Source organism: Macaca fascicularis, chromosome 10 (assembly GCF_037993035.2).
Source record: "Macaca fascicularis isolate 582-1 chromosome 10, T2T-MFA8v1.1".
In the NCBI taxonomy this organism is placed as follows: Eukaryota; Metazoa; Chordata; class Mammalia; order Primates; family Cercopithecidae; genus Macaca; species Macaca fascicularis.
Window position 1 is genome coordinate 93,078,830 of NC_088384.1, and position 19,780 is coordinate 93,098,609.

General features: G+C 45.8%; 1 long non-coding RNA gene across 2 annotated transcripts; it reads right to left on the bottom strand.

Annotated features, from left to right (window-relative positions):
* Window positions 1-368: 368 nt before the first annotated feature.
* LOC135965647 (uncharacterized) lies at window positions 369-13,217 on the bottom strand. Of its 2 annotated transcripts, XR_010578656.2 has the most exons (3): window positions 13,131-13,217; window positions 3,246-3,319; window positions 369-1,914 (listed from the first exon to the last, which is right to left on the bottom strand). It is a non-coding gene; the product is annotated as an uncharacterized lncRNA (long non-coding RNA). The 2 variants fall into 2 exon arrangements; XR_012419336.1 differs by lacking the exon at window positions 3,246-3,319.
* Between the last annotated feature and the right edge of the window lie 6,563 nt (window positions 13,218-19,780).

Genomic DNA, 19,780 nt, shown 5'->3' on the forward strand with positions numbered 1-19,780 from the left:
TTCATATGCTGAAGCCCCAAACCTCAGTGTCACTATATTTGGAGACAGGGCCTGTAAGGAGGTAATTAAGGTTAAATGAGACCAATAGGGTAGGATTCTGGTAGGAGCAGTGTCCTTATAAGATGAACAGACACCAGAGATCTTTCTTTTCCTGCTCACATACCAAAGGGAGGCCATGGGAGGATACGGCAAGAAGGCAGCCTTCTGCAAATCAGGAAGAGTGACCTCACCACGAACCAGCCCTGCTGGCCCCTGGTCTTGTAATTCCAGCCTCCAGAACTGTGAGAAAATACATTCCTCTTGTTTGAGCTGCTATCAACCACAGATTCTTCGACTCTCGTGTGATAGAAATTGATGGGAGGCAGAGCAAGTTTCCCAGACAAGGTGTTTATTAGGCGCTTATTTTCTTTTTCTTTCTTTTTTTTTTTTTTTTTTTTCCCGAGAAGGAGTTTCATTCTTGTTGCCAGGCTGGAGTGCAATGGTGTGATCTCAGCTCACTGTAACTTCTGCCTCCTGGGTTCAAGTGATTCTCCTTCCTCAGTCTCCCAAGTAGCTGGGATTATAGGCATGTGCCAGGCTGCTCTCAAACTCCCAACCTCAGGTGGTCCACCCACCTCGGCCTCCCAAAGTGCTGGGATTAGAGGCGTGAACCACTGTGTGCAGCCTAGGGGCTTATTTTCGAACACAGAGAAGACAGCACAAGAGAGAGAATTATCTGACTGGTTCCCCAAAGAGAGTCAGAAGAGTACTTTTTTGTTGTTGTTTTTTGAGATGGAGTCTTGCTCTGTTGCCCAAGCTGGAGTGCAGTGGTGACATCTCAGCTCACTGCAGCCTCTGTCTCCCAGGTTCAAGCGATTCTCTTGCCTCAGCCTCCCGAGTAGCTGGGGCTACAAGTGCCCACCACATCCCACTAATTTGTGTTATTTTTAGTAGAGAGGAGGTTTCACCATATTGGTTAGGCTGGTCACAAAATCCTGACCTCAAGTGATCTGTCTGCCTCGGCCACCCAAAGTGCTGGGATTACATGTATCAGCCACCATGCCCAGCTAGGAGAGTAATTGTAAAGTGGCAAAAAGCAGGAAGGGAGTGACATTTACACATGTAGAGGCAGAGAACTACTGGCACCTAAGCAGTATTGGGAACAGGTCCCCCAAAATCTGGCCATAAACTGGCCGCCAAACTGGCCATAAACAAAATCTCTGCAGCACTGTGACATGTTCATGATGGCCATGACACCCACACTGGAAGGTTGTGGGTTTACTGGAATGAGGGCAAGGAACACCTGGCCCACCCAGGGTGGAAAACCGCTTAAAAGTATTCTTAAACCACAAAAAATAGCATGAGTGGTCTGTGCCTTAAGGACATGCTCCTGCTGCAGATAACTAGCCAAACCCATCCCTTTATTTCCCATAAGGAATACTTTTAGTTAGTCTATAATCTATAGAAACAAGGCTTATCACTGGCTTGCTGTCAGAAAATACATAGGTAAATCTCTGTTCGAGGCTCTCAGCTCTGAAGGTTGTGAGACCCCTGATTTCCCACTCCACACCTCTGTATTTCTGTGTGTGTCTTTAGTTCCTCTAGCGCTGCTGGGTTAGGGTCTCCACCACCAAGCTGGTCTCGGCAAAGCGGTTCGGTTACATGCTTCTTCCTGCATTGCATGCCTCATTAGCATGTTAAATCTTCACCCCTGGGTGTGATTTTTCCTATTATCATCTTGCTAGGATTAAGGATCGGTCATTCTCCAGGACTTGTGTGCATGCGGGTGGTGGGGTTAGTTTTCTTGAGCAGGATTTATGGTGGAATGCTTCTTATCTTGGTTTCTTCAGATAGCTTGCAGCAGCTGCAAGATTTTGACCACAGGTAAGGTGCCAGGGTGGTGGTGGTACAAGGTCTGGTAGTTAGGAGGTATATCTAGAGGAATGCAGAAATGCATTAGTTGGGGCGGCACTATAGGAGACACACCGAGGGCAGTCCCTACCCCATCTCAGAACCACCCAATCTGTGATATTTTGTTATGGTGGTCCTAACAGACGAATAATATGTATACTAACATGTGTGTACTATGCAATGTCCACTCCTGAGTTGATGCTCTAAAGTTGGACGTTTTGACTCAGTGGTTCCCAAACTTTGGGCCCCAGGCTTCTGAGGCATTATGGAGCTCATTATTATCAGGAACCCCTGTATCTTTAAGGATCTGATGCAGGTTAGGTGCAGTGGCTGAAACCTGCAACCCCAGCACTTTGGGAGCCCAAGCCAGGTGGATTGCTAGGAGCCCGAGGCAGGTGGATTGCCAGGAGTTTGAGACCAGCCTCGCCAACATGGTGAAACCGTGTTTCCACTAAAAATATAAAGATTAGTTGGACATTGTGGTGCACGCTTGTAATCCCAGCTATTCCGGAGGTTGAGGCACAAGACTCCCTTAAACCCAGGAGGCAGAGATTGCAGTGAGCCAAGATCTCATCACTGTACTCCAGACTGGTGACAGAACGAGATGCTGTCGTTAAAAAGAAAAAAAAAAAAAGGTATGAAAAAGATATGATCCAAAATAAAGTCCCACACATACTTATCTATTTCTTTATACTAAGTGTGCTACGATTATTAACAAAATATACATTGATTAAAGTGTTAAGGAAGGCTTTGATCACTTTTTAACATTCCTTTCTCAAAGATAAATATGTTGCTTGCATGGTGATCCTTACCTTGGCCCCTGTCCCAAGACCTGAAGTCATTCCTTGCTTGGGACCTGGTTATCACTGTGATTCAGAAGCAAAGGAACAGTAGCTTCAGAATTTCTCTAATTCTAGCTCTGATCCTTATTTAGAGAGAGAACTAAAGAATGTCTTCAATTCCTTAAAACTAGTAACCTATGTGGGACTGGGAGAGTGACGTTTGAAGCTGCATTTGTGTAACATGCATATTGTGTTTACCTATATTGTGACTTCGAGTAGACCAATAAACATAGTAATGTTAAGATGATCTTATTCACAGTTTTTACAAGACTGAGAACACCTTGGTTGTTATTCACATTAAAGAGGAGTAGGCCGGGCACAGTGGCTCACACCTGTAATCCTAGCACTTTGGGAGGCTGAGGTGGGAGGATCACGAGGTCAGGAGTTCGAGACCAGCCTGGCCAACGTGGTGAAACCCCATCTCTACTAAAAATACAGAAATTAGCCAGACATGGTGGTATGCGCCTGTAGTCCCAGCTACTCAGGAGGCTGAGGCAGGAGAATCGCTTGAACCTGGGAGGCAGAGGTTGCAGTGAGCCAAGATCACGCCATTCCACTCCAGCCTGGCCGACGGAGCAAGACCCTGTCTGGAAAAATAAAAAGAGGAGTATTATTTTCAGTTTGGGTGGCTGCAGGGAAGTGAGGTTTCCCCTCGCAAGCATGCTCCGAGTGTCAGGGAGGAAACTGGCACTAGATTCTGAGGGAGAGAGCAGCTCTTCCTTAGGGGAAATACCCTTTTCCTTGGGCAAGAGGTTAAGGTGGCACTGAGCCTTCGGCGTGTGGGTAGAAGCTGGTGCTAAGCTTCGGAGGTGGAAAGCTTAGAGAGGTCACAGTAAAGGTGAGGAGTTGGGGATTCCCAGAAGACGATCAGGGAGAGAAGGTGTGGAAGACAAGGAACAGTGAGGAGAGAGCCAGAGGATTGTGTAAAGGGAGAAGATTCATTGGAACACATTCTCCATCCCTAGAAAGGTTTGTTGTGATAAAAATCTTTCAACAAGCTGAGTTTCTTCTGTGTGCGATAGGGGTGAGAAGGAAGATTTACTCCAAAATAGAGATAACAAATGAGGATGTTTTCCAGGGCAAAGGAAGACAAGCTTGAGAAACAAAGAAGACAGCCTAGGAATTCCCCAAATGTGGGGGATACTTATAGAAATCTGAGTCAGCCCAAGACTGTTATCAAAAGACACAGTGTAGGCCGTGTGCAATGGTTCACACCTGTAATCCCAGCACCTTGGGACTCCGAGGTAGGAGAATTCCTTGGCTCCAGGAGTTTCAAGACCAGCCCAGGCTACATAAGGAGACCCTGTCTCTACAAAAAATAAAATTAGACAGGCGTGGTGGTGCATGCCTGTGGTCCCAGCTACTCAGGAGGCTGAGGTGGGAGGATCACTTGAGCCCAGGAGGTTGAGGCTGCAGTGAGCTATGATTACACTACTGCACACCAACCTGGGTGCCAGAGTGAAATGCTGTCTCAAAAAAAAAAAAAAAAGTGAGCCTGTGGAACCACAGTGCTTGGTTTTGAATCCTAATGTGAACTTGGGCAAGTTACTTAAAAACTCTTGAGCTTTATTTATTTATTTATTTATTTATTTATTTATTTATTTGAGACGGAGTCTCACTCTGTCGCTCAGGCTGGAATGCAGTGGTGTGATCTGGGATCACTGCAGCCTCCGCTTCCCGAGTTCACGCCATTCTCCTGCCTTGGCCTCCCAAGTAGCTGGGACTACAGGTGCCTGCCACCATGCCTGGGTAATTTTTTTTGTATTTTTAGTAGAGACGGGGTTTCACCATGTTACCCAGGATGGTCTCGATCTCCTGACCTCGTGATCCCTCCCAAAGTGCTGGGATTACAGGCGTGAGCCACCACGCCTGGCTAACTCTTGAGCTTTAATTTCTTCGTTTGTAAAATAGAAGTAATGGCTTTATTATAGAGTGTTACGAGAATTGAGCCTGGCCCATAGAACATGCTGAATACATGTGAGATACAGTTATTATAAAAAGTATGCTTGCGGCCAGGCGTGGTGGCTCATGCCTGTAATCCCAGCACTTTGAAAGGCCGAGGTGGGTGGATCACTTGAAGTCAGGAGTTCCAGACCAGCCTGGCCAACATGGTGAAACTCCTTCTTACTAAAAATACAAAAATTAGCCGGGCATGCTGTCGCACACCTATAATCCCAGCTACTCAGGAGGCTGACTCAGAAGAATTGCTTGAACCTGGGAGGCAGAGGTTGCAGTGAGCCAAGATAGTGCCACTGCACTCCAGCCTGGGCGACGACAGAGTGAGACTCTATCTGAAAAAGTAAAAAGTATGCTTGGGCCTCCTTCCTTTTTTTTTTTTTTTTTTTTTTTTTTTGTGAGACGGAGTCTCGCTCTGTCACCCAGGCTGGAGTGCCGTAGCCTAATTTCAGCTCACTGCAAGCTCCGCCTCCCGGGTTCACGCCATTCTCCTGCCTCAGCCTCCCGAGTAGCTGGGACTACAGGCGCCCGCCACCTCACCCAGCTAGTTTTTTGTATCTTTTTTAGTAGAGACGGGGTTTCACCGTGTTAGCCAGGATGGTCTCGATCTCCTGACCTCGTGATCCGCCTGTCTCGGCCTCCCAAAGTGCTGGGATTACAGGGCCTCTCCTTCTTAAATTCATTAATTTCACAAATATCAAGTCCATGTTTAATTATTTAATCTACGCATCAGTCTATACCCTGGGAAAACCACATTAAAAAAATACTGCCTACGGAGCTCATATTCTAGTGGGGGAGTCAGCTAGTACATGAGTAGAAAAGAAGTGCTAGGAAGAAAATACAACAGGATAAGAGTGTAGGGAAAGCTGAATTGGTCTAGGAAATGTGACCTGACATTTGAGCACAAATATCGTTTTTTTTTTTTGAGACGGAGTCTCACTCTGTCACCAGGCTGGAGTGCAGTGGCACGATCTTGGCTTACTTCAGCCTCCACCTCCCAGGTTCAAGCAATTCTCCTGCCTCAGCCTCCCGAGTAGCTGGGACTGTAGGTGTGTGCCACTACACCGGGCTAATTTTTTTTTTTTTTGGTAATTTAGTAGAGATGGGGTTTCACCATGTTGGCCAGGATGGTCTTGATCTCCTGACCTCGTGATGTGCCCGCCTCGGCTTCCCAAAATACTGGGATTACAGGCATGAGCCACTATGCCTAGCCAAAAATACCTTTATGTGATGAAATACCTTTAGTATTTTAGCAATCCTGTATCATGTTATAGATTAGCCAATACCTGATTTATAACTTTGCAAACTTTAGACTCACTAAACGAAGTTTATTCCAAATGCCAATATCAGAAATAAATCCAACCAAAATCGTCCTTACCCTTTTTATCTTTCCTTGTTTGGTAATAAATAATGGGAGAGGCTGGGCGCGGTGGCTCACACCTGTAATCCCAGCACTTTGGGAGGCCAAGGCAGGTGGATTATTTGAGGTCAGGAGTTGGAGACCAGCCTGGCCAACCCGGTGAAACCCTGTCTCTACTAAAAATACAAAAATTAGCCAGGCACAGTGGTGGGTGCCTATAATCCCAGCTACTCAGGAGGCTGAGGCAGGAGAATCGCTTGAACCTGGGAGGCAGAGGTTGCAGTGAGCCAAGATTGTGCCATGGCACTCCGACCTGGGTAACAAGAGCAAAACTCCATCTCAAAAATAAATAATAAATTAATACATTAATAAATAATGAGAGATTCATATATTGGAACACAGCATTAAAATTGTCACAGAACGTCAGGTGCAGTGGCTCACGCCTGTAATCCCAGCACTTTGGGAGGCCGAGGCGGGTGAATCACAAGGTCAGGAGATCAAGATAATCCTGGCTTACACGGTGAAACCCCGTCTCTACTAAAAATACAAAAAAAAAAAAATTAATCGGGCGTGGTGGTGGGCACCTGTAGTCCCAGCTAGTAGGGAGGCTGAGGCAGGAGAATGGCGTGAACCCAGGAGGCAGAGCTTGCAGTGAGCCGAGATTGTGCCACTGTACTCCAGCCTCGGTGACAGAACAAGACTCCATCTGGAAAAAAAAAAAAAAAAGGATTGTCGCAGAAGTATAATTTAGACAATACAAGGATGATCTTGATATATTCAGTGATATGTGTGAACCATTTTTACATTAAAAATGCATAATATATGCATGTTCTTTAAAGTCTGGGAAGATTCACTTCTAAAGATGGCCTTGATGTAGAACAACTAGAACTTTTACACACTGCTGGTTGGAATGCAAAATGGGTAGCCACTTTGGTAAAGAATATGGCAATATCTTAGGAAGTTTAACATATACTTGCCATTGGACCCATGAATCCAACGCATACAAAATTAAAGGGAAAGAAAAATGTATGGTCAGGCCAGGGGCGGTGGCTCATGCTTGTTGTGATCCCAGCACATTGGGAGGCTGGGGCGGATGGGTCACTTGAGGCCAGGAGTTCAAGAACAACCCAGGCAACATGGCGTGACTCTGGCTTTACAAAACATACAAAAAGTGGCGCACGCCTGTAGTCCCCGCTACTTAGGAGACTGAAGTACGAGGATTGCTTAAGCCCAGGAAGGTGAGGCTGCCGTGAGCCATGATCACATCACTGCACTCCAGTCTGGGCAACAGAGGGAAAAAAATGTTCAAAGACTGCACACAAATGTTTATATTGATAGTTATTCATATTAATCAAAACCTGGAAACAACCCAAACATTCATCAACTGGTTACGAAGGAAGATTGCTCAGCAATAGAAAATAAATATTTATACATGCAGCAAAGATGAATCTCAAAAACACATACCAAGTGAAAGAACTGAAACACAAAAGACTACATACTTTGCATATGTAAATATTTACATGCAATTTTTATTATTTATTTATTTATTTTTTTGAGACGGAGTCTCGCTCTGTTGCCCAGGCTGGAGTGCAGTGGCGTGATCTCGGCTCACTGCAAGTTCTGCTTCCCGGGTTCATGCCATTCTCCTGCCTCAGCCTCCTGAGTAGCTGGGACTACAGGCACGCCTGGCTAATTTTTGTATTTTTAATACAGACGAGGTTTCACCATATTGCCCAGGCTGGTCTCGATCTCCTCACCTTGTGATCCGCCTGCCTTGGCCTCCCAAAGTGCTGGGATTATAAGCTTGAGTCACTGTGCCCGGCCTACAAAGCTTTTTTTTTTGAGATCGAGTCCTGCTCTGTGGCCCAGGCTAGAGTGCAGTTGCACGATCTCAATGCAACCTCCGCCCTCCAGGTTCCAGTTTCTCCTGCCTCGGCCTCCCATATAGCTGGGACTACAGGCGAGCACCACCATGTCTGGCTAATTTTTGTATTTTTAGTAGAGACAGGGTTTTGCCATGTTGGCCAGGAGGGTCTGGAACTCCTGACCTCAAGTGATCTGTCCACCTTGGCCTGCAAAAGTGCTGGGATTACAGGTATGAGCCACTGCGCCCAGCCTGTGTTTACTATTATTAAAATTAAGTATTAAGTAGTAATAAAAAAAACTCAGACTTTCTAGCGATTTTTGATCCTAAGCCTTCTATCACCATCAGGCCTTCATTTGTGTACTTAAAATCAATATATGTACCAGTGTTGCACTGGTTTAAAGATTCTAATGGTTAGGCCGGGCGCAGTGGCTCAAGCCTGTAATCCCAGCACTTTGGGAGGCCGAGACGGGCGGATCACGAGGTCAGGAGATCGAGACCATCCTGGCTGACACGGTGAAACCCTGTCTCTACTAAAAAATACAAAAAACTAGCCAGGGGAGGTGGCGGGCGCCTGTAGTCCCAGCTACTCGGGAGGCTGAGGCAGGAGAATGGCGTGAACCCGGGAGGCGGAGCTTGCAGTGAGCTGAGATCCGGCCACTGCACTCCAGCCTGGGTGGCAGAGCGAGATTCCGTCTCAAAAAAAAAAAAAAAAAGAAAAAAGATTCTAATGGTGAAAGTTACCTAATTACTGTATCTAGAAACCAATCTTGGAAATGTGAGATGATGCTCTTTTTTCTTTTTTAATTTACTTAAATATTTTTTCTTTAAATTATTTATTTATTTTTTCAAGATGGAGTTGCTCTGTTGCCTAGGTTGGAGTACAGTGGTGCGATCTCGGCTCACTGCAGTCTCCGCCTCCCGGGTTCAAGTGATTCTTGTGCTTCAGCCTCCTGAGTAGTTAGCATTACTGGTGCGGGCCACCACGCACAGCTACTTTTTTTTTTTTTTTTTTTTTTTTTGAGACAGAGTCTCGCTCTGTCACCCAGGCTGGAGTGCAGTGGCCGGATCTCAGCTCACTGCAAGCTCCGCCTCCCGGGTTCACGCCATTCTCCTGCCTCAGCCTCCGGAGTAGCTGGGACTACAGGCGCCCGCCACCTCGCCCGGCTAGTTTTTTGTATTTTTTAGTAGAGATGGGTTTTCACCGTGTTAGCCAGGATGGTCTGGATCTCCTGGCCTCGTGATCCGCCCGTCTCCGCCTCCCAAAGTGCTGGGATTACAGGCTTGAGCCACCGCACCCGGCCACAGCTACTTTTTTGTATTTTAGTTTCACTATGTTCATCAGGCTGGTCTTGAACTCCTGACCTCAGGTGATCCGCCGGTCTCGGCCTCCCAATGTGTTGTTGGGATTACAGGTGTGAGCCACCGTGCCTGTCATTAAATTTTTTTCTCTTGTTTAATTAACTTCAATTCTGCCACTTCCTAGATGCGCTTTTAGAATAGCTGAAATTATTGTGTGCTTAGTTTCACTCTGTCCTTGTTTTGTTGTATAGTATTTTTTATTTTATTTTATTTTTTGAGATGGAGTCTTGCTCTGTCACCCAGGCTGGAGTGCAGTGGTGTGATCTCAGCTCACTGCAACCTCTGCTTGAACCAGATTCAAGCAATTCTCCTGTCTTAGCCTCACGAGTCGCTGGGATTACAGGCACGCATCACCACACCCGGCTAATTTTGTATTTTTAGTAGAGACGGAGTTTTACCATGTTGGTCAGGCTGATCTCGAACTCAGTTGGTCTGCCTGCCTCTGCCTCCCAAAGTGCTGAGATTATAGGTGTGAGCCACCACACCTGGCCTGTTGTATAGTATTTAAATGAAAGGGACATAGAAGAAAATAGTTGTTGAGGTTTTAAGATAATCATTCCTACTTTCTCTGTTACTCTATTTAAAATGATGACGAGAAAAATTAATTGTCTTTGCTAAGTTTGGCATAGGAGCTGTCGTTCTTTTTTTTTTTCTTTTTTGAGACAGGGTCTCACCATGTTGCCTAGGCTGGAGCGCAGTGGTGTAATCTCGGCTCACTGCAATCTCTGCCTCTCAGGTTCAAGCAATTTTCTGGACTCAGCCTCCCAAGTAGGTGGGATTACAGGGGTGTGCCACCACACCCTGCTAATTTTTGTATTTGTAGTAGAGATGGGGTTTCACCATGTTGGCCAGGATGGTCTTGATCTCTTGACCTCATGATCCGCTTGCCTTGGCCTCCCAAAGTGCTGGAATTTCAGGCGTGAGCCTCCGCAACTGGCCTCCCATGTTCTTTATATGGACGAGAAACCTGTTTTTCAGTTAACTGATGCAAGGGGGCTGGACTTCTCTCCTTTCAAATAAAACCTTGAAGGTCCTGATGTATATTGAAAAGGGCAGCTGGGTGCAGTAGCTCGCACCTGTAATCTCAGCACTTTGATGTGGGGAAAAGAAAGAGAGATCAGACTGTTACTGTGTCTATGTAGAAAAAGGAAGACATAAGAAATTCCATTTTGATCTGTACTAAGAAAAGTTCTTCTGCCTTGAGATGCTGCTAATCTGTAATCTTAACAACCTGTGCTCACAGAAACATATGCTGTACTGACTCAAGGTTTAATGGATTTAGGGTTGTGTAAGATACGCTTTGTTAAAAATCTGTTTGCAGGCAGTATGCCTGGTAAAAGTCATCACCATTCTCCATTCTCCATTACGCAGGGACACAATGCACTGCGCAAGGCCACAGGGACCTCTGCCCAAGAAAGCCTGGGTATTGTCCAAGGTTTCCCCCTACTGAGACAGCCTGAGATATGGCCTCGTGGGAAGGGAAAGACCTGACTGTCCCCCAGCCCGACACCCGTAAAGGGTCTGTGCTGAGGAGGATTAGTGAAGAGGAAGGCCTCGGCCAGGCACGGTGGTTCATGCCTGTAATCCCAGCACTTTGGGAGGCTGAGGTGGGTGGATCATGAGGTCAGGAAATCGAGACCATCCTGGCTAACACAGTGAAACTCTGTCTCCACTAAAAATACAAAAAAAATTAGCCGGGCGTGGTGGCGGGCACCTGTAGTCCCAGCTGCTGGGGAGGCTGAGGCAGGAGAATGGCGTGAACCCGGGAGGCGGAGCTTGCAGTAAGCCGAGATCACGCCACTGCACTCCAGCCTGGGAGACAGAGCGAGACTCTGTCTCAAAAAAAAAAAAAAAGAGGAAGGCCTTTTTGCAGTTGAGATAAGAGGAAAGCCTCTGTCTCCTGCTCGTCCCTGGGAACGGAATGTCTCAGTGTAAAACCCGACCATACATACTATTTACTATTTACATAGTAAATATTTACATACATTCTATTTACTGAGATAGGAGAAAACTGCCTCATGGTTGGAGGTGAGACATGCGGGCGACAATACTGCTCTTACTGCACTGACATGTTTGTGTAAAGTCAAACGTAAATCTGGCCTACATGCACATCCAGGCACAGCACTTTTCCTTAAACTTATTTATGACACAGACTCCTTTGCTCACATTTTCCTGCTGATCCTCTCCCTACCATTACTCTATAGTCCTGCCACATCCCCCTTGCCGAGATAGTAGAGATAGTGATCAATAAATACTGAGGGAATTCAGAGACCAGCGGTGCAGAGACCAGCCGGTGCAGGTCCTCACTTGCTGAGCGCCGGTCTCCTGGGCCCACTTTTCTTCCTCTATACTCTGTCTCTGTGTCTTATTTCACTTTCTCAGTCTCTCGTCTCCACCTTGCGAGAAATACCCAGAGGTGTGGAGGGGCAGGCCAAGGCAGGTGGATCACTTGAGGTCAGGAGTTCGAGACCAGCCTGGCCAACATGGTGAAACCCCATCTCTGCTAAAAATGCAAAAATTAGCCAGGAATGGTGGTACACGCCTGTGATCCCAGCTACTCTGGAGGCTGAGGCAGAAGAATTGCTTGAACCTGGAAGGCGGAGGTTGCAGGGAGCCTAGATTATACCACTGCACACTAGCCTGGGCAACAGAGCAAGACTCCATCTCAAAGGAAAAAAAAAAAAAAAGGTAAAAAGAAAAGAGCATGGAAGTGATTAGAGAAATGGAGGAACATTTATATTTGGGGTTCCTTGTCCCCCCAGGGTAACATGCAGAACGAATGCTTAAACAGACAAGAAAGTCCCTCTACTATAGGAGGAAGTGAGAGATACTCATGGAAAGCCTTCACATACTCACAAAAACAGCAGCTGTTGGATTCAAGTGAGCAGTGTTGACTTGCCCCCTTGACATAAAGAAGGAACCTCCAGAGGACTTGGGGCTTGGGATAAGGGCTCGAAAATGGCAAAGCGGTGCTAACTCGAAAAAAAAGCCAGTAGGTAGGGTCATTAAAGGGCCACAGAATAAAGCCCTATGTAGGTAGACAAATTGCTTCAAAAGCCGCCAAAAAACTTGGGCTTGGAGTGTAACAGGGATGAAAAGTGTATGGTAAGTCACAAGGGGCTGGCAGAGCCTGACTTCCAACTAGTGCTTGTCCTGGCAATGAACCAACAGACAGGGGAAGGTTAGGAGCTGGAGGGTCAAAACAACTACAAATCTCAAGGGTCATCCACAAGGGAGACCGGCTCTTTGCCTGCTACACAAATGCAACAAAGGCCGTGGGAGCACAAATAACAAACAGGGATTGTGTGTTTAAGGCAGAGAAGGAAGTCATGCGTCATGCAAAGTGAAAGCAGAGAAAAGGCAGACTTGCTTGCAAGGCGGACAGTCTGATGGGTGCACCAGGTCATTTCAGAATACACACAGAGAAAACGAGAATAGACAGTGTAGGATTTGGGGAAAGAGCTGATTTTCGTTGAAGAAGCAAATGTAGCCTCACACATGATGTGGTGGCCTTTACCCTACCACTCCCACAATCCTCCTGTCTCAAGGGCCATTAGTGTCTCAGGTCTACTCAGTGTGGAATACAAGGTCCTTCCCACCCCCACAAGCCATCCATGAGGGTGAGCTGAGAGATTAGCCAGGAGGACCAGAGCCACTGTGGCTGAGAGGAATCATTCTAGAGGATGGTTAGTAAACAGGAGAGCAAAAGGGGAGAAGGAAACTGCATATCGGGGTTAAACGCCTCCAGTGGAAGAAGGCAAGGTGTAGAGGCGTCTATTAGTCTGTTCTCAAGCTGCTAATAAAGACATACCCAAGGGTGGGTATTTTATAAAGGAAAAAGGTTTAATGGACTCACAGTTCCGCATGGCTGGGAGGCCTCACAATCACGGCGGAAGGCAAAGGAGAAGCAAAGGCACATCCTATGTGGCAGCAGGCAAGAGAGTATGTTCAGGGGAACTCCGCTTTATTAAACCATCAGATCTTGTGAGACTTATTCACTATCACAAGAACAGCACGGAAAAAAAAAACCAAAACACTCCCATGATTCCATGACCTCCCACAAGATCCCTCCCACCATATGTGAGGATTATTATAATTCAAGGTGAAATTTGTGCGGGGACACAGAACCAAACCATATCAAGGTTTCTTACCACTAGGGAATGTATCTTAGTCGTGACACCAAAGCAGGTTACCAGCAGCAAATTTGTACAGATCTGCAGCAAACTCAATCCTTGCCTCCTCAGAGGAAAGCATTTGGCAGGGGCAGAAGTAGTTTTAAGGCAGAGCAAGAGACTGAGGCAAGCTTAAGAGCGGGAATGAAAGTTTATTAAAAAGCATTACAGCAGGAGCAAAAGGAAGCAAAGTACATTTGGAAGAGGGAGAAGTGGGCGACTTGGGAGATTCAAGTGCCCTGTTCAGCCCTTGACTTGGGGATTTATACACTGGCATGGTTCCAGGGTTTTCTTTTCTTACTTGATCTTTCCCCGCCCCTTGACTGCTGCATGCGCAGGGTCGTTCAGCACTTGGGAGGCTGACCGCATGCACAGTGCATTTACTGAGGTTGTGCACATGTGCTGTAGGTGCAGTTTTCCTTTACCAGTCGAACAACTGCAGAGGAAGATCAGACATGGGCCATTTTGCCTCTTAATGAGCCAGTCTGGTCTTAAACTCCTGACCTCAGGTGATCTGCCCGTCTTGGCCTCCCAAAGTGCTGAGATTACAGGCCTAAGCCACCGTGCCCAATTTTTATGTTTTTAGTAGAGACATGTTTCGTCATTCTGGCTAGGCTGGTTTTGAACTCCTGGCGTCAAGTGATCCACCTACCTCAGCCTCCCAGACTGCTGAGATTATAGGCGTGAGCCACTGCACCCAGCAGAACCTATCACATTTGTGATGCTTTTGATCACAGTTCTGTCACTAGATTGCTAGCAATTAGACATATACAATGAGTAACCTAATACAGTGATTTGAAGTACTTCAGGCAGTAACTACTAGACACCAAATCACAGCATTTTAATCTGTGACATGTTAGAGAGAATGTCAGGACTTTCTGCAGTATAAATGTTCTATTAACGAATTCTTTTTTTTTTTTTTTTTTTTGAGACGGAGTCTCGCTCTGTCACCCAGGCTGGAGTGCAGTGGCCGGATCTCAGCTCACTGCAAGCTCCGCCTCCCGGGTTCACGCCATTCTCCTGCCTCAGCCTCCCGAGTAGCTGGGACTACAGGCGCCTGCCACCTCGCCCGGCTAAGTTTTTGTATTTTTAGTAGAGACGGGGTTTCACTGTGTTAGCCAGGATGGTCTCGATCTCCTGACCTCGTGATCTGCCCGTCTCGGCCTCCCAAAGTGCTGGGATTACAGGCTTGAGCCACCTCGCCCGGCCTATTAACGAATTCTTGTCCTGCTAAATTATAGGGCTTTGGCTCCTGGGTCTGTAAAAGACACCAGTTCCTACTAAATCTTAAGAAACATTGACACCAGTCGATGCCTTGTCTTCAGACCCCAAGAAGATGACAATCAAAATGAAGTGCTTTCATGAGATATGGGGCCAGAAACTGAAACCATTCAATCCCTCCAGGTTCAGGGACTATTACTGAAGAGGTGGGTTTGTGATATTATAGTTAGAGCCAATTTTGAGGGATAAAATTATCTCAGAGTTTTTCTCTAAATTAAACATTAGCATCCAAAGCATGCTGACACAAGGCAGGTGTCTGGGTTCCTGTATCAGAATAATGGGGTTTTCTTAGGGCATTGATTTGATTTGTAATAAAAAAAAATTATAGGCGAGTTGTAATGTAATCTGAGCACTTTGGGAGACCTACGCAAAAAGATTAGAAGAGGCCAGGAGTTTGAGACCAGCCTGGGCAACATAGTGATGTTAGAGTAGGTAGTTAGACAGACATGAGCAGGGCAGGAAAAGGCCCCAAGTAATGTCAGGCAACCATCAGGTAACTGTGAGTTGGTTGTTAAAATGCTCCTCTGGGCTGGGCGTGGTGGTTCACACCTGTAATCCCAGCACTTTGGGAGCTCAGAGGGGTGGATCACCTGAGGTCAGGAGTTCAAGACCAGCCTGGTGAAAATGGTGAAACCCTGTCTCTACTAAAAATAAAAAAATTAGCAGGGCGTGATGGCACACACCAGTAATCCCAGCTACTTGGGAGGCTGAGACAGGAGAATCGATAGAACCCAGGAGGCAGAGGTTGCAGTGAGCTGCGATCATGCCACTGCACTCAAGCCTGGCCAACAGGGCGAGACTCCATCTAAAAAAAAAAGTGTCCGTCTAAAATAATAATTGGTAACAGTCAGTGCCAGAGGAAGAGACAGTCTCCTGATAGATAGAAACACCTGGCACTGGTGATCAGCAGCTTCCTGATAAGCTCTCAGGAGTTGGGTGAGTAGGCTCAAGCATGCGCATTAATCCTGTTGCCCACTCCAGCCTGGGCAACAGGAGCAAAACAGTGTCTCAAAAAAAAAAAAATTAGCCGGTCGTAGTGGCGCATGCCTGTAACAGCAACCACCCAGGAGGCTGAGTCCTGAAAATTGCTTGAACCTGAGAGGTGGAGATTGCACCACTGCGCTCCAGACTAGGCAACATGGTGAGACCCTGTCTCAAAAAAAAAAAAAGAGTGACAGCTCCTATGCCAAACTTAGCAAAGTAAGACAATTAATTTTTCTCGTCATCATTTTAAATAGAGTAACAGAGAAAGTAGGAATGATTATCTTAAAACCACAACAACTATTTTCTTCTATGTCCCTTTCATTTAAAAACTATATAACAGGCCGGGTGTGGTGGCTCACACCTGTTATCTCAGCACTTTGGGAGGCAGAGGCAGGCAGACCAACTGAGGTCAGGAGTTCGAGATCAGCCGGACCAACATGGTAAAACTCCGTCTCTACTAAAAATACAAAATTAGCCGGATGTGGTGATGCGTGCCTGTAATCCCAGCGACTCGTGAGGCTAAGACAGAAGAATTGCTTGAATCTGGTTCAAGCAGAGGTTGCAGTGAGCTGAGATCACACCACTGCACTCCAGCCTGGGTGACAGAGCAAGACTCCATCTCAAAAAATAAAATAAATAAAAAATACTATACAACAAAACAAGGACAGAGTGAAACTAAGCACACAATAATTTCAGCTATTCTAAAAGCGCATCTAGGAAGTGGCAGAATTGAAGTTAATTAAACAAGAGAAAAAAAAAAAAAACAAGAGAAAAAAATTTAATGACAGGCACGGTGGCTCACACCTGTAATCCCAACAACACATTGGGAGGCCGAGACCGGCGGATCACCTGAGGTCAGGAGTTCAAGACCAGCCTGATAAACATAGTGAAACTAAAATACAAAAAAGTAGCTGTGCGTGGTGGCCCACACCGGTAATCCTAACTACTCAGGAGGCTGAAGCACGAGAATCACTTGAACCCGGGAGGCGGAGACTGCAGTGAGCCGAGATTGCACCACTGTACTCCAACCTAGGCAACAGAGCAAGACTCCATCTCAAAAAAAAAAAAAAAAAAAAGGTAGGTGAAATGCTGTTTGCCTGTAGTCCCAGCTACTCGAGAGCTGAGGTGGCAGGATTGCTTGAGCCCAGAAGGCTGCAAGGAGCCCTAATCATGCCACTGTACTCCAGCCTGGGTGACACATTGTGAGCCTGTCTCAAAAACTAATAAAAATAAAATTAAATTAATTTTGAAGTTAAGCTGCTCCATTACAAGAGGTCACCTGTTTTTGTTTATTACAATTATTTTTTTACACGAAGGAAATTATGCAAATCTTAAGTCATAAAACATGATGAATTTTTCCAGCTTTATTACATGCAATAAAATACATACAATAAAATTCACCCATCTTAAATGTAGAGTTTGATGAATTTTATTGATGCATATAGCTGTATAACTCCCACCACAAACAAAATATAGAATATTTCCATCACTCTAAAAAGTTTTCTCATGCCTTTTGATCTCCTACCCTGCCCTACCCACATCCTTCCTACCATAGGACCCGGCAACTGTTGCTCTATTTTACAGCACTACGATTTTGCCTTTTTGAAAATTTCATGTAAGTATTTATACATATGCAAAGTATATAGTCTTTTGTATTTTAGTTCTTTTACTTGGTATGTGTTTTTGAGATTCATCTTTGCTGCATGTATAAATACTTATTTTCTATTGCTGAGCAATCTTCCTTCGTAACCAGTTGATGAATGTTTGGGTTGTTTCCAGGTTTTGATTAATATGAATAACTATCAATATAAACATTTGTGTGCAGTCTTTGAACATTTTTTTCCCTCTGTTGCCCAGACTGGAGTGCAGTGATGTGATCATGGCTCACGGCAGCCTCACCTTCCTGGGCTTAAGCAATCCTCGTACTTCAGTCTCCTAAGTAGCGGGGACTACAGGCGTGCGCCACTTTTTGTATGTTTTGTAGAGTCACGCCATGTTGTCCAGGTTGTTCTTGAACTCCTGGCCTCAAGTGTCCCATCCGCCCCAGCCTCCCAATGTGCTGGGATCACAACAAGCATGAGCCATCGCCCCTGGCCTGACCATACATTTTTCTTTCCCTTTAATTTTCTATGTGTTGGGTTCATGGGTCCAATGGCAAGTATATGTTAAACTTCCTAAGATATTGCCATATTCTTTACCAAAGTGGCTACCCATTTTGCATTCCAACCAGCAGTGTGTAAAAGTTCTAGTTGTTCTACATCAAGGCCATCTTTAGAAGTGAATCTTCCCAGACTTTAAAGAACATGCATATATTATGTATTTTTAATGTAAAAATGGTTCACACATATCACTGAATATATCAGGATCATCCTTGTATTGTCTAAATTATACTTCTGTGACAATTTTTTTTTAATTAATTATTTCTTTTGAGATGGAGTTTCACTCCTGTTGCCCAGGCTGGAGTGCAATGGCGCGATCTTGGCTCACCGCAACCTCCGCCTCCCAGGTTCAAGCGATTCTCCTGCCTCAGCCTCACGAGTAGCTGGGATTATCGGGATGCGCCACCATGCCCGTCTAATTTTTTTGTATTTTAGTAGGGACGGGGTTTCTCCATGCTGGTCAGGCTGGTCTCGAATTTCTGACCTCAGGTGATCCACCCTCCTCGGCCTCCCAAAGTGCTGGGATTACAGGCGTGAGCCACCGCGCCTGGCGTTCTGTGACAATTTTAATGCTGTGTTCCAATGTATGAATCTCCCATTATTTATGTATTTATTATTATTATTATTATTTTTTGAGATGGAGTTTTGCTCGTCGCCAGGTTGGAGTGCCACGGCACAATCTTGGCTCACTGCAACCTCTGCCTCCCAAGTTCAAACAATTTTCCTGCCTCAGCCTCCTGAGCAGCTGGGATTATAGGCACCCACCACCGTGCCCGGCTAACTTTTGTATTTTTAGTAGAGACGGGGTTTCACCAGGTTGGCCAGACTGGTCTCCAACTCCTGATCTCAGATCTACCTGCCTCGGCCTCCTAAAGTGCTGGGATTACAGGCGTGAGCCACCGCGCCCAGCCTCTCCCATTATTTATTACCAAACAAGGAAAGATAAAAAGGATGAGAAGGATTTTCGTTGGATTTATTCCTGATATTGGCATTTGGAATAAATTTTGTTTAGTGAGTCTAAGGTTTGCAAAGTTAAAAATCAGGTATTGGCTAATGTATAACATCATGATACAGGCTTTTTTTTTTTTTTTTTTTTGACACAGAGTCTCGCTCTGTCCCTCAGGCTGCAGTGCAGTGGCGCAATCTCAGCTCACTGCAAGCTCTGCCTCCCAGGTTCTCCTGCCTCAGCCTTCCGAGTAGCTGGGACTACAGGCGCCCACAACCACACCCAGTTATTTTTTTGTATTTTTAGTTGAGATGGGGTTTCACCGTGTTAGCCAGGATGGTCTCGATCTCCTGAACTTGTGATCTGCCTGCCTCGGCCTCCCAAACTGCTGGGATTACAAGCATGAGCCACCATGACTGACCGATACAGGATTGTTAAAATACTGAAGATATTTCATCACATAAAGGTATCTTTGGCCAGGCATGGTGTCTCACGCCTGTAATCCCAGCATTTTGGGAAGCTGAGGCGGGCAGATCATGAAGTCAGCTTATCGAGACCATCCTGGCCAACATGGTGAAACTCCATCTCTACTAAAATACAAACAAAACAAAACAAAACAAAATATTAGCCCGATGCGGTGGCACGCACCTGTAGTCCCAGCTACTTGGGAGGCTGAGGCAGGAGAATCTCTTGAACCCGGGAGGCGGAGGTTGCAGTGAGCCAAGTTCCTGCCACTGCACTCCAGGCTGGTAACAGAGCAAGACTCGGTCTCGAAGGAAAATAAAAAAGGTATTTGTGTTCAAGTGTCCGGTCACATTTCCCAGACCAATTCAGCTTTCCCTACACTCTTATCCTGTTGTATTTTCTTCCTAGCACTTATCTACTCATGTACTAGCTGACTCCCCTACTAGAGTATGAGCTCCATGTAGGCAGTATTTTTTTAATGTGGTTTTCCCAGGGTATA